This window comes from Juglans microcarpa x Juglans regia, chromosome 2S (assembly GCF_004785595.1).
Source record: "Juglans microcarpa x Juglans regia isolate MS1-56 chromosome 2S, Jm3101_v1.0, whole genome shotgun sequence".
In the NCBI taxonomy this organism is placed as follows: domain Eukaryota; kingdom Viridiplantae; phylum Streptophyta; class Magnoliopsida; order Fagales; family Juglandaceae; genus Juglans; species Juglans microcarpa x Juglans regia.
In genome coordinates this window covers 32076029-32091376 of record NC_054597.1, presented here as the reverse complement: position 1 = coordinate 32091376, position 15348 = coordinate 32076029, and the positions used below count along the sequence as shown (strand labels likewise).

Genomic DNA, 15348 nt, shown 5'->3' with positions numbered 1-15348 from the left:
GAAGATTAAAAAGTCGAGAAATGACATGAAAGGGAAGGTAGCGCTATATGTTTTGAAAAAAAGAAAAGAAGAAGGAAAAAGGAAAAGTAGTCACCCTGAGCGTGCGGGCATAGGGGGTCGTACAGGGGTGAGTTTGAAAGTAGGGATGAGAAAAGCTAAAAATAATAAGGTAATGATGAAGAATCGCAATAAAGGCAAAGGTGTCTCGTGTCAAGCGCAATTTAAATAGCCAGTTTGTCTTGTTGTGTGTGTGTCTGTGTGTGTTTGACCGAGGGAGCAACTTGTGGTAGCAGGTAACAGGTCGGTTGTTTAACCGGCAGCAGCAGGTTATAAAATATTACACTTGGGAAATGACAGAGAACAGAGTTTGGGTGGGAGTGGGTACGGCTGCCTTGGGTTCATCTTACTTGTTAAATGCCCTTTTGCATAAGCTAATTTAGGAACTTCTCATCAGTATTATTGCAAAACCAACACAACCCAACACAACAGTATGAGTCAGTGTTATATTTATAATATATATATATATATATATATATGTTTTCAACACTCTTTCCGATCTCTTACTATAAAGCTGTGTGGGTTAGGGTTATCAGTTTGCAGAAACAAAGAGGGAGAGATATGGAGAGCTAGCGGAGGAGGCTAGCTAGGGTAATTTGGTGTATGTTGGGGGGAATGTTGGCTGGCTCGAGGCTTTCACATGGAGGTTCTTCATGTAAAAAGGAACTCTTGAGGCTTCGGACCAGGCTTCATTCCCCTCAAACTTGTACACACTCGATTCATTCATGGAGATATATATTGTCTTCTTCAGGCCAGCCAGTTTAATGCACAATTATTCAATGGGCTTCGATGTGCATGGTTAATCTCGATCGTGAAGGTTAGGTTGAGAGGAATGTTGTCTGGCTCGAGGTCATGGAGGTTGATTCTCTATGATACTTTTCCGGGGTTAAGTTTCAGTACAAAGTACTGGAAAAGTTCATAATTTGAACCCTAAATGATTCTCGGACCAGGCTTCATTCCCCCCAACCAGCATTTGCTGCAGCTAGCCAGCTGCATCTACTTATGATTCCTAGCTCCTTGTTCATCTCTTTCACCATCCTTCTACACAATTAAATGAGAGAAACCTTCCTGGTACTGAGGCTTTCCTTTGATTTCTCCAATATGTGTGCAGGTTAGAAATCGCGCGCAGTATATATCTTTCTCATACTTTCAGGTATTTCTCCGTCCATTTTACCCTATATCTTATGTTCATGTACTGTTCTTACTGAATGTCTTTAATTTGTTTTCTTAGTTACATTTCATTAAACTTCACAATTACTACATAGATATTAAGAGGTGGATGTTCCCTTCACGTTTGGTTTTCTTTCTTTTTGTTTTTTTCATGGGTTTCAGATTTGGTTTTCAGCTGAGCATCCTTATCGCAGCAGCTTTGTTCGAGGATGATCACCAAGATACATCCCCTTGCCTCTTCCAGTCTTCCTCTTGCAAAAGAACTACATAAAATAGTTTGATCGATTCAAGCATTGAATCAGAAATCTCTCAGAAAATCACTATACATATCTTTCCAAAACCAAATATTGTGACAAATAAAAACCTATTACGTACGTACTGAGTTCTCTTTTTCTCTTCAAGTCCCGCAGTTGTGCTCGGGGAAAAAAATAGTTCCACACTTGTAAGTACATCGATCATGGAACACACACACACTCTCTCTCTCTCTCTCTCACGCACGCGCACAAATTACGGAGAGAAACCCACCTATCTAATCTCAAATTAAGAGTACTTTAAAATGGGATTTAATTGTCCAAACTCTATACCAAAGGTCAGTTTCTATCACCCCGGAATGTTCATTTCACGTGGACAAGATGGTATGCACAGTAAGACCTATAAGATGTGAAATTGTTGCCAGCAACAGCTAGATCTGGGTGTAGGTTTTCTAGGGTTTCGAAACAGCAGATCCATAAATAGAGTGTGATATATCTTTACTTTGTTGTTAAATATCCCTAAGACAACCCTACATCCATATTCTAAAAGTAAAATGAAAAAGAAAGGCGCGCATTATCTGATACAATCTAGGATCAGCATTTTACCAACAGGTAAAATGTTGAGAGGGTCATGTACTGATCAGAGGGTAAGTTTCATGTTTAACTTTATCTGTGTGTATATATATATATATATTAAAAAATAACAGATAATTCCATCCGTTCGCACCAGGATGAGAATTGGTAACTAAAATGATCAGAGATGATGATCATCATGTGATCTAGTCATTCTAACGTGATCTGAAACACAAGTGGAAGTGCTGTTCAATTTGATCTTATCCCTCGTTCTGGAATTGTTATATTATTTGATATAATATTAACGCTGCGTGTTCAAGATTATTTGTGAATAAGTAGTACTCGTGACGTATTGGGAATTATAACATTTGTTTTTTTATGCATGGTAACACATGAATATTAGTACTTATTGAAGCTGCTGAAACATCTGGAAGAATAAAATATTGAAAGAAGTCAAAGGATGCATGCCATAGATACCAGATTTTGAGACAATTAACGAGAAAAGAAAAGGAGCGAGAATTTCTCGCTCAGAACTGCGTGCATTTGTAGAGATCGTCTCTCTAGCTACTAGGATCAATGCATATCATGATCATCATCGTCCAATCTTGCCACAATCATGATGACCCAGATACCTGCATATTCGAGGCGAACTAAACCTGGAAAAGAGAAGCCTGAAGGAGTGTTACCATTTGTGTGATTTTGTTTATGCATTTATGAGGCTTATGAAGTTGTTGAAAAATCAGTTACTATCCTTGGAAACGTTCGGATCAGCAAATAGCAATGGTGCCCTTGGCATCTCGATCTCTTCTGATCTTTCGTGGAGAGTCAATAGTACAGATTTTTGTAAGCTGTTGAAAAGCCAACATCAACAAAAGTTTAGAGAAAAGAAAGAGAGTAAATGACGACTATCTGACGCTTCTTGGGAAATGAAACGTAGGAGACAGACTCGGGTATCGGTTCATGACAAACTTGGTGTCTTAAAGAAGGGAAACCATCACCTTTTTCTGTTGGCAGCTTCATCGTGTATTTATTATCGATTCAACAGCTAGCTAGCCTTCTTTCTCTTTTTCCATTTTTTCTTGCCCTTTTTTGGGGGTTTCTTTATAAATAAACAACTGTTGTTTTCATCACAATGGTGAAAAATGAGACCATTCTGGTATTCACAAGTACTTATCCGATCCCTGTATGTGTATATATATATATATATGCGTCAAATTTATCGTAAGGTGGGGAGAGGATAAGTACGTCTATCGATAGAGGAATTCAGATCACGAGTACGTACTGCTGTATTAATATGTTGGTGTATATATATATATATATATAGAGAGAGAGAGAGAGAGAGAGAGAGAGAGAGAGAGCAATATGTTTGTAAACGTTAGGTGTCAAATTGCACATGCAATGAAATACGTACGTTCGCTCTACAAATACTTGATTATTTATCTTTTATTTTATTCAAAATTCTAGCTAGCTAACTAGACATGGATATATATATATATATATATAATATTCCTAGTATCATGATTTATATCGCGCGTGGCATGTAAATATCCTTTTATTTCACCATGCAATCATTGATTTGAAGTTTGAGATTTGAAAACATATATATATATATATATATATATATATAATATACCATAGAATGAACTCATACATATAATTTATATCCTTCTCCAATAATTCATCTGATCACAGAAATTAACTTCAAGTGAAAGCTAGCTCAGAATAAAAACCTTTAAAATGCATGGAAGGTCAGATACAATTTCACAATTACTAGGTAGAAGTTTGCAGCATTAATTTATGAAAGTATACCAGAAGAGACACAGATATGTATAATTCTGTTGCAGAATGCCTTATTTTTCTCTCGGTACTGGGAATTGGAGAAATGGACTTGGGCTTTCACGGCCATGATCATCAAGGGAAGCCCTTCTGCAATCTAGTCAATATCTGCTTATTTCCAAATTCCATGTATATGCTCGTCGCAAATAAGTTAACGACTTTAATTAATACACGGCACAAAAACTTAAAACTTGACTAGTAGTCTAGTTGAGAGAGAGAGAGGGGCAAGTGATATGATTACGTGAATAGCAAGTAGATGCGTTGTTTCTGTCTTATTAGTTCTTTCGTTGATTTGAGGTACGTTGAGAAGGGAGATGGGTCCCGTTTGTATCCACTATATCCTATCAATCTTTTATATATATATATATATATATATATACACAGACACACGACACACGACACACACATACATACATCTTTCTTAAGAACTGTTAGTTCTGCTTTTTGTCTAACGTTCAAGACGTCGCTTCAAGACAAGTACTGCACTGATCTCTTTAATTTCCACCCTATATATTTTGATCCATGCCCACTTTAACTCCCTACTCCCTTTCACTTTCCTTTTCATTTCAAGAAAATGGTGAAAATAAAAATCACTGAACAATAATTTATCATGTGGGCTTTCAGGTCAACTGATTAGACATTGAAAGCGTCAACAGAGATATAAGTTTCTTACATTTTTTATCTCGCCAAAGTTTAAAATCTAGGGACACTTCTATGTTGATTCAAAAAAAAAAAAAAAGGGACACTTCTATGTATAAACGAATTATACATATGAGTTTAAGATCTCGAATCTCACAATATTCACATAATGTGAGATTTGAACGATGGAAAATGCTCATGATCAAATACTCTCAAGAATTATACTATAATTATAAATAGATTAGTTATTATATCAATTTTATATTTTCCTAAACTTTCTAAAGAATTATCCACACTATAAGCAATACCATCATTGAATATATAATTAGGGTTTTTCTTTATCAAAGTTCTACTATTTTTAAGTTAGTAGGTAGAACATACAATTCACATCAATTAAATAGTAAGATTTAATTTGTAAAATTTAAATTTTAAAACTTATCTTCTAAATCAAATTATGTCATATAAACACTTTACTATGTGTGTTCTTATACACACCGACTTGAGAATAGATTATGGTACATATTGCATGATCTAGCCACTTATGTATTGCAAGTCGGCATTCATTACAAGAAATATAGGTAGTTGTGGCATAAAAAAATGGCCACAATAAGTAGCTTTTTTTCGTTGCAATGATTATTTCCATCGATTTTCGACAGCCGCAACGTGGCCGTGAAAGAAGCGCCACAAAAGATTTCTTGTGGCGATTTATTCTTATGGTCACAATACTGAAGCCTTTAGCAGCAGTTAATGTTGTCGCTAAAATATATTATTCTTGGCCGTAAATATTACAGACGATTGGCAATAACAGCCTTTACCGACTAACGTGATGTCGTCGCAAAACTTAAATTGAAGCCGCAAATGTCAAATGCAATTCCGACCAAAAAAATTAGTCGCAAATATGCATTAGCGTCGACATAAGTGCAACCTGATTTCCGACCAAAAAATGTGGTCTCATTTAATTATTTTGGTTACAATTGTTGTCGCAAAAGGTTTCCTAAGCCACCCAATTTTAACAAAAATATGCAATTTTCATTTTTTTCATCCACTTTCAAGAGCATTTTTTTTTTAACGTTTGTATTTGAAATCTTTTGAGCTTGACTAAAACTGGACACAAATAAATTTCTAAATTAACAATTAATTATCTATCTAGTAATGAGTATATTTTAGTAACCTGATCATGAATAAGTTTGTCTATTTAGTGATGAATAAATCTACCAATAATATGAAAGGCAATGCTTAAGCATGAAATTGGGTAAAGATCATGTAATGAAAAATCACTCATATATGTCAGTAACTTCAATACTATCATTTATATTCCAAGCATTCTATCCATATATACACAGCTTCTATATCAAAAGAGAAAGCTCATATCACATTTCAATAGTACCCTATCACAGCATTTAGAGCCTCAGCAGAATAATTACATGGTGCTATTACCATTCCTTGTGTCTCTTCATTAATCAGCAATAAAACTCCACTTTCCTGCATCCAACAATGTGATGAACAATGAGGTAAGTATTAATGGATTAACATATCACTAGAAATGCCACAATTAGGTTTACCATATGATGTTCAACTAAAGACCTACCATATACATTAAGGTGACAAGCTAGATATATTCACCTAACTACCAGTTCTACTCTCATTTCTTTTTAATTCTAACAATGGTGCACATGGTCAGTACTTAGGAGCTTTGGTTAGACAAAATAAAGTAAAAGGTGCCAAGCAGGAGAGAACAACCCTTTTGCATTAGAATATATATGAAATTATATCACAATATGACATTACATTAGAATATGATATCGTATCACAAAATGATATAATATTCATGATTATAGCAGAAGGGAAAAATCTTGCTGCAATCTGAGATTAAACCTGATTAAAATCTCTTTCATTTTAACAACTATTTAGGTCAAATACCTACTTTCTCCTCCTTAACAATTCCCTATATATAAACATAGCTTTTGCATATAGTAAAAAGGTAAGCAAAAAGGTATGCTCCTGGAATGTAAGGTACTATATCAATCATGTACTACAATATAGGTGTGATACCCTCCCCCGCCCCCCGCCCCAGCATATGCAGGGGTGGGGAATTTTTCCCCGTACCCCGCCCCCGCATGGACGGGGGCGGGGTCCCCTGTCCGCTGGCCGGGGTGCGGGGGTGGACCCCCACCCGTCCACACCCCTGCATCCCCTACTGGGCCTTTGGCCCAGTACAGTTTTCTGGGCCCTAAATCGCCCAGAATCGGTTTTTGAACCACTCTGGGCCCAGAATTTGTTTTTGGGCCACTTTGAGCCCATAATTTAACTTAAAAAATATATAGATTTAAAAATAGAAAATATATATATATATATATATATATATAGAATCATAGATTGAACTATTAAGTAGATATTAAGTTTCAACTATTAACTAATTAAGTAATAATCATCACTAAGGCAGTAAGGCACTATGCTAAAATAAATAGTTTACAATTATACAAATTAAAAGACCTAATAAACTATTTCACTATTACAAACTCCTCTAAAAAATTAAATATTACAAATTGTACAATTAACTATTGTAGCAACATTACAATTAATTGTAAATTAACAAAATCATAATTTTTCAATTTGATCAATTTGATTTGGGGTGGAGCCGTAGCGGTGAGTTCACTGAGTGGTGAGTTGTGACTGTTGTGTCGATTGATGTGAGACTGAAAATCAAGATCATAAAAGTTAATAAGTTATAAAATCTGAAATATTAATAAGTTAAAAATAAAACATATTAGAATTAAAAAGTTATAAAGATGAAACAAAATTTTAAATGCAAAAAACAATTAAGGGAGAAATTTTGCAAACCATGGCAATGGTGGGTCCATTACAAAGTCATACTGCATCGGATGTAGCCGTAGATGCCGTCTCATGTATCACTATAAGTATTAAATTTGAAATCAAATTAATGAATACCAATTAAATGAAAATAAATAAATTAAAATAAGAAATTAGAAAATGAAATTAAAATAAATACCAGATCCAGACTGATCATCACCCTCCTCCTCGATGTCGGCCTCCTCATACTCAAGAACATCCAAAACATGAATTGGAGTTCCCTTGATGCAATTCTGCATGCAAATCAAAGCCTCCACAGTGGCAGGAGTTAATGAACTCCGAAATGAATCTAATACACGCCCTCCGGTGCTAAAGGTCGACTCTGAGGCTACGGTGCTAACAGGGATGGCCAAAAGTGTGCGGGCTATCTCTCCAAGGATGGGATACTTCACGGCATTCACCTTCCACCAACTTAATATATCGAAATCTCGTGAAAATGGTAGAATCTCTGCTGCTAAGTATTTGTCTATCTCTGACTGAGCCTCTATAGAACTCTGGAGGAAGGGGGTCTGCTCATACCTCTCACCCCACTCCAATCTACGTCTTTTCCCAACCTCGACTTCAGGAAACTGTGAGCCTGAGGCTGAGGGGGTAGGTGTATGTGCCGCAATATTACCACCCCGCAGGGTGGAAAACTCATCAAATAATCTAATAAGGGTTTCTCGAACCCTTACTGCAATAAGCTCCTCACATACTTGCCCGTACGCAAGGCTCAATCCAAATATCATGCCATCCAGCTTATACATCGGGTCAAAGACGACAGCTACATATAACAAAATATTAGCCCTAGTTAAATCTCCCCAATACTTGTCGTACTTTGTCTTCATAATCAATGCCATCTCCCGCAGCCTAATGTGACCACCCGCGACCATGTCATCTAATTCTCTTTTATCCTACATATTTGCTGACATACAACATTGGATGTAGGGTACAAAGTTCCAGATTGCCTCGTGGTGACATCATAAAAAAGCTTCAAAAACTCTACAAAAATAGCTACAATTTCCCAATCATTATCTACTGGTTTTCCCAATCCCCCGTGATCATTAAAATATTTAACATATTGGATGTTTTCGTCACCCAATAATGCAAATGCCAGCTTATATTCTTGGGTCGCCTCCAACATCAGAAATGTTGAGTTCCATCGTGTAGGCATATTAGTATAAAGGTCCTTCTTAGATGTTACGCCTGACATTGGTCACTATGTTTTTTATGGCAAAATTTAGTCAACATAAAAAATATTATTGACGTGACAAAACCATATTTGCTGGAAAAGTTGGACGCTATTTATCTTTTGCGACCAATAACAACATGGTCGCAAAATATATGGCCGCTAAAACTTGATGTGTTTGGTGATCTTTAGCGGCAACGTAAAGTCGACGCAAAAAATTTACTAAGCGATGCTTTTGACTTACGTTGGTCACTTTGTTTTTATGGTGAAATTCAGTCAACACAAAAAATATTATTTTTGTGACGAATGTGTACTCGCTGAAAATAGTGGGATGCTATTTATCTTTTGCAACTAGAAACAACATGGTCGCAAAATATATGGCTGCTAAAACCTAAAGTGTGGGGGTATTTTTTGCGGCAACATAAAGTTGCTGGAAAAAAACTTACTAAATGCCGCGTTAGAGTTTAATTGGTCAATTTTTTTTAGATGAAATCTAGTCACTACAAAAAACATACATTTTGTGACGAATATGTATTCGTTGGAAATATTGGGACCAAAAGGCAAAAAAGTTGCCTTTCGCGACCAATAACAACGTGGAAGTAAAATATTTGGCCGCAAAAGGCTTGATATTAATACGCATTAAGTGACAATACAAAAAATTATCAATCTTAAAGGGTAAAGGGCCGGTAGATGTATTTTGCATCCTCAGACTATATATATAGAACAATGACTATTTTCTTAAGAGATGGCAGGTGATTTGATCGTTTTCAAAAAATCATAAGAGAGTGAGAAATTCATATTAAAAGAACACCAACTAAAATTCATAATTTAAACCCACTTAGAATTTCAAATCATCATAAGAGAGTGAGAAGTCCATAGATATGCTAGTGATAAATATCATACCAATAGACATAGATATGTTTTTGTTCAATACATGATTTGGCTTGTTCTAAACCTATAATTTCCGCAAAATTTAATGCTACTCTCGCTTTCTCTGATCTGCTCTCTACCAGTTCCCCCTAAACTTTTACTTTCAGATCATCTTCTCATTACTGATCTAGTGAGGAGGAAGAGGAGCCTATCCTCTTTCTTAGGGCTCTCACCAATAGTTCTTGACTTCTTTTTTATCTCGTGTATGCATTTATAAAGCCTTTTAATGCTTTTTTTTCAAACCACATTTTTTTTTTTACGCCCGATCCCAATTAGTGAATGAGATTTGCATTGCTATCGCTCCATTCGACGATGCTCCCTTTATAGATATGTCTTCTTGTCTTGCTTTTCTCTTTTATTCAACTCCTAGTGACAACCACATCATTCAAAATAATAAGTTGACTAGCACATATTGCAGTATCAACACCATACCGTTGTGTTCTTACTCTTCACAGCAATGTTGCCTCATGTTTTTATTACTAACAATCACATGAGAAAGTCTTTTATTAGGCCTTCAACTCATTTACATAAACCTAGATTAGGGCAATTCAAGCAACTTATTGGTATTCTTCTTCGTTGTATGATATTATATATATATATATATATTAATAATGCTAAATGCACTTAAGAAAAATTTACAAAAAAACTTATTTCTCCACATATAAGTTATTGATAGGCTGAAAATTATGAAATTTAAAATTTGAAATTTAAATTTTAAAAGAAAACTAATAGAATGAGTCTTGTAAGTAAAAGTGTAAGTACATTTAGCACTACTTTATATATATATATATAATAGCAACAGATTGCGTAGGAAAAACTAAGAGGAAAGCTAGAAAGAAAGGAAAAAACTTTCTGTAAATTGGCATTGACTTATAGCAGATTGCACAAGATTTCTAAAAAGACATGAAATATGCATTGGAAGTGCCTAAAGTGAAAGAAATGAAAGCTTGAAGGTAGATGTGTTGCTAGCTGGAGGTGATGACAACAATGCAACACTATGTAGCTAGCTTTTCTCTCGAGAACAGTTAATTTGGATAACAATTAAAAAAAATTAAGGTATTAATTTTTTATTCAAAACAATAGTACAAGCTCATTGAGTTTCATATAAAATTCAAGTGGTATATCACATAAACGGCCGCTATAAATTTACTTTGATATAAGCAATGTACAACAATAACTATTATACTATTTTACAATGTTGTAACTTTTATCCATGTTAATGCACTTGTGGATTGTCAAATGATTAATTGTTAAGTTGTCGTTGGTGTTGATGTGACATTTTTAACGGTTTGCTACAAGAGAAATGATGATTTGTGAGATTATCAAATTAGTTATTTCCATAGACTTTTATAGTAAGAGTAATGCTATATACAGTTGCAGAATGAGCAAATACTGCACAATTCTTTTGAAATCATCATAGTAAAAAGTTCAATTAAAAACCATGTGGGTCAATTTGATTTTAAAACAAACTTAGTTAACTAATTTTGATTTAATTAACCCAAAGATAAAAAAAAAAAAAAATAAATAAATAAATAAATGCAAAGTATAACCTTTGAGCACTAATTTGAGAATTTTCAAATTGGCATTCAAACTAATTAAAAAGAAAGTATTTTAGGAAGCAAATTGAAAGGGCCACTGTAAATCTACTTTGATACTAGCAATGCATAAAAAACCTTGCTAAAACCTTTAGAAAGGCTCAAGTGAACATCCAAAATAGAATTGTTCAAAACATCGATGGGTTTGATTTATTGTTTTATATACGTTTAGCTAATGAAGTGTAAACAATGTTGGATTTGTGATTATGCTAAGTGAATATACCAAATGAAAGATCGCTGAAGGCTCGTGATTGTACATAATTGAATTAGAGCTATGAAGAAGGAAAAGAACTTGCATGTCCAAACGTGGAGAATCTATAACTATGGATTTCATATAAATCATTCCTTAAAGTCTATGGAATCTATAACCTCATATTTGACCAACTCTATACTAAAGTTTGTAGGATCTAAAACCTAGCATTCAATCAAGCTTATTTACACCTTCAAAATCTAAACCTTAAGGTTGGGTTTGTATGTTGAGATAAGTTGAGTGAGTTGAGTTGAGTTATGAATAGTAGTATTTTGTGGGTCCCATTGAGATGAGTGAGTTTAACTTTTTTAGGTTGAGATGGGTTTAACTTTTTAGATTGAAATGTATAAAGTAGGTTGAGTTGAACTTAACTTTTTTATGGAAAATTAAAAAAGTAGTAGGTATCATTAATGATTGGTTTGATATGAATTGAGATGAGATGGGTTTGGCTCAACAACCAAATATAATGTAAATCTTATCAAAATCTCATATTTTGTAGGAAACATTCCATAAGTCTGCAGATTCTAAAACCTTAAATATCATTAAAATCATCTCTTGAAGTTCGTAGAATTCTAAAATGTTAGATCTCATCAAAATTATTTTTAAAGTCTGGAAAATCTTTTTTAAAGTCTGCAAAATCTCAAACCTAACTCTGATACCAACTGTAACACCTCATACTTTGAGGGTCAGTGAGTTACTTCCTGTCACTAAATCATCTCCCAACAATATATATATATATATATAATTCAAAGGCTCCATAAAGCATAATATCATTTATTCAAACCCAACAAACATGTTTCTCTACAAGAACATCAAGGAAATATTTTAACATAATTAATCAACAACTCCACAAATTCTTAATAAAAACATCAACATCCCAAATATCAAGTCAACAGAATAAGACTAATCTACTAAAAAAGTCTCTCCCACAAACCATATTACCATTTGGTACTTTATCCACTATGCCCATCTAGTCCCACCCATGCTTCCTAATCTTGATCTCTAGTTGTATCATCAAACTCATCTAAAATATTGAATGTAATTGGGTTAGTTATAATAACTCAGTAAGCAGTGAACATATACCAATATGTAAACATGAGTCAGTTACAGAATGTAGAGCAAAACATATAATTCAGAGTGACAATTTAGAAATATTTATTATATACGAAAGTTTTTTGCCATAGCATAATTGTGCATCATCATATCAGAAAATACTCCATATTTAACCCCGTGGCAGAGTTATGCTATCTCTAGTGGCCAAATCAAGCAGAAACAAAAGTGATATCTTCCCCTTATCATTCTTGGAGCGCCGAGTGTGCACACACGAAAGATCAAGTAGAAAACTACTTTGTTTTCAAAGTGGGTGCACTCAGAAATAGATATGTTTGTATTAACATGATAACAGAGGCCACAGTTTTATACCTGTGGTAAGGTTGAAATAGAAACAAAATGTCATGCTAAAGGCTTTCATATTTCATATTTGCTCTTTTTACGCAGTTGAGAACAAAATGACAAACATTTGCTCACGTCTACACAAATCATGACAAAAATAATTTTCTTTTCTTACTCAAATACAGTGAGTCATGCAAAAAAATGACCAAACTTGTTTTCAAATGTTTCATAACAAAATGTGCACGTTTTTCATAAAATCAACCTCAGTCCATTTAGGCAAACTCTAGCATAGAAACACCGCTTACCTAACTCTTGCAGAGAATTACCTAAACCTTGAACTTGAATTCTAGCAATATCACAATGAAAATTCACTACCATGTTAATAACCTACAGAAGTATCTAAATAACAAAATTCGATAATTCCAAACTATATTTCAGCACACACAAATCCATCACAATGTCTCAGTTTGTGAGCATAGCAGAAGCACAAAACTCATTACACCAATATTTTAGCCCAACCTCCTCAGATTCTTTTAACCATACACCACAAGCCCATCAACCAAATAACTCACATGTTCAAAAACAAACTCAATCTTAATTTATCAAACCAACAAACAACCTACATTTATCCTGACATGTCAAATCGACACGTCCAACAACCAAACCTACTTTTGCTTCCAACATGTCAAACAAACAGCCCACCTATCCATACATTCCTCAACTTCGCTAAACCAATCAACACCCACACGTCAAGCAAACAACTTATAATTTCAAGTCAAACAAACTTATTCTTGACATGTCAAATAACCAAACAACCCACAAACTGACATATCAAACACACAACACATTACCAATTAGTCCATTCCTTCATTGATCTACAACATTACAATCAAGAGAACTTCCACATATCAACCCACCATGAATTTATATAATTTATCGATTCTAACATACAAACAGAGACAACATACATCTATAACAAACACTAACACATTTTCAGCAAACATCAATACACAAAACACAAATATAAGCAATGTTTACATGACTAAAATTCGTGTGTATCTTACCTAGTCCCAGAGTGGCGAGCAATCGGGTTTTATGAGTAAAACAACATTGTCTAGGACAGAATTAGTACTCTATGATAAGCATTCAGCAACCATGTTAGAAATTAATTTTTGAAATGGGGAGGTAATTGCACAGTGGGAGAAAAGAAAATCAAATGAGTGTAAAATTGACTGAAGCATACCTTCGTGATGGGTGGTTGACTTTGATGGTATTTGTTGGTCACGCCTAAATTTAGAGAAAGAGTGTGCGACTATGGAATACAAAATTCAAGAGGATAGAGAGAAAGCAACATGTGACAGAGAGCAAAACAACCAAGAGAGAGGAACGAGATGTGAACCGATACAACCAATAGAGACTTATCAGTGTCGACAGTGGAACAGGGATGGGGGTGTCAACAACAGAACCCACAAACAGAGGTGATGGCGCACTAGGTATTCTGTGAAAAATATCAATCTCAGGACAGAGGAATACTTTGTGTGTGTGTGTGTGAGAGAGAGAAAGAGCAACAACGAGGCTTATCAGGGTGATGATGGGCAAGCTATGGCGGCATCGAGACAACAGCAATGCACGACGAGGATGAGTGAGGGTTTGATCTGCGAGAAAGAAAATTTGTGAGGGGGCACGGAGAGACAGAGAGAAAGATATCAGAGAGTGTGAAAGGGACATCAGAACCGCTTACCAACATTGCTCAAGCAATGGGACTAGTTGGCAACCAAGGCCCTAGAAGTAAAGGCGGTAGGGAGCAGCCCAAAACCTAACTAACGAGAGAGAGAGAGAGAGAGAGAGAGAGAGAGAGTTGGGAATGAAAATTGAAATGGCATGGGGAGGGAAGTGAAATGGGGAGAAAATAAAGGAAACTGACCGAGGAAGAAAGAAAAAGAGGGAAAAGAAAACTGACCCAAAAACAACGCAATTTTTTCTCACCGTGCTGGGCTTCTTCCAAGTTTGGGCCGGGTATTACATATGTTAGATCTACTTTATAATAAAAGTAGTTTTACAATCTAACAACCACATCAAGACTCATAAGAAGCACCTTAAATAACAAACAATAGAGCTATTGAGGTTTGGATCAATACAGATATGTGGTTGTGACTCAAAGATAGGAGTACCAATGATCCAGAAGTGCTAATTTGCTACAATATGCGTAATGGATAGCAACAATTAGAAAGTACATGATCCATAAAAACCTAAGTATTATCCGGTTGTATACCAAAAAAATAAATGAACTTGGGGTTTGATCTGATAAGGGTATAATAATAAAAAACAAGACAGACTACATAGTACAAGGAAATTTGACAATAAATATTAATGATTAGATTTCTCTAGAAGTCATCAGTTAATATAATCCAGAGCAGTAATTGCTATTAAAGAGCTCGAAAATACATGTACAGGGTTTAATAGCATGTTGAGTCTCCTTCGAAGACTAAATACATGTTGACATGCACTCCTGGCATTTTTAAAGACCAACAAAGGTCTTGCATCTAGCAATACTAGATCAAACAATGCATACTTCTTGATTTGACAATAGATGGCCATTCCATCTTTTCTTCTTCT

General features: G+C 34.9%; 1 long non-coding RNA gene across 1 annotated transcript; it reads left to right on the top strand.

Annotated features, from left to right (window-relative positions):
- Window positions 1–380: 380 nt before the first annotated feature.
- LOC121251477 lies at window positions 381–1601 on the top strand. The gene is made up of 2 exons (XR_005938026.1): window positions 381–1210; window positions 1403–1601. It is a non-coding gene; the product is annotated as an uncharacterized LOC121251477 (long non-coding RNA).
- Window positions 1602–15348: the final 13747 nt, after the last annotated feature.